Here is a 678-nt window from a genome sequence, read left to right as displayed (position 1 = left end):
GCTTGTTTATTCTCATGGGTTATTCTGTGTCACTGTCATGTTCCTCGTTTGCTTGCCTGCTTGCTTGTTTATTTCCTTCCTTCCTTCCTTCCTTCCTTCCTTCCCTCCCTCCCTCCCTCCCTCCCTCCCTCCCTCCCTCCCTCCCTCCCTTACTGGCAGGGTCTTCCTCTGTCTCTGCCGCCCAGGATCACCCCAACCTCAATGCTTTGGACCGACCAAACGGTCGTCCTGCCTCTGATCCCTCCCATCCCCATTACCTGAGACCACAGGCACGCACCACCACACCGGCTGACTTCTATGTTGCTTCTCCTGTTTTCCGTAGGTAGGTATGTATGTGTGGGTATGTATGTATGTACGTATGTATGTACGTATGTATGTATGTATGTGAGTGAGATGGGTTTCGGGATTCTATCATGTTGCCCACGCTGGTCTCGAACTCCTGTCCTCAAGCAATCCGCCTGCCTGCCTCGGCCGCCCACACTGCTGCTATCACAGGCGTGAGACGCTGCGCCTGGCTCCTTCTACGTTTGCCTGCCTGCCTGCCTGCCTGCCTGCCTACCTATCAATCGTCTTCTTTTTAGTACGGATGTGCTCTCGCTTTGTTGTCCATGCTCTGGGCACACGTGATCTCTTTTTAAACTTCTATGATTATGATGATTGTAGGCGTCATCTCACGTG

This window comes from Pan troglodytes, chromosome 15 (assembly GCF_028858775.2).
Source record: "Pan troglodytes isolate AG18354 chromosome 15, NHGRI_mPanTro3-v2.0_pri, whole genome shotgun sequence".
In the NCBI taxonomy this organism is placed as follows: Eukaryota; Metazoa; Chordata; class Mammalia; order Primates; family Hominidae; genus Pan; species Pan troglodytes.
Note: the sequence above shows the minus strand (reverse complement) of the source record.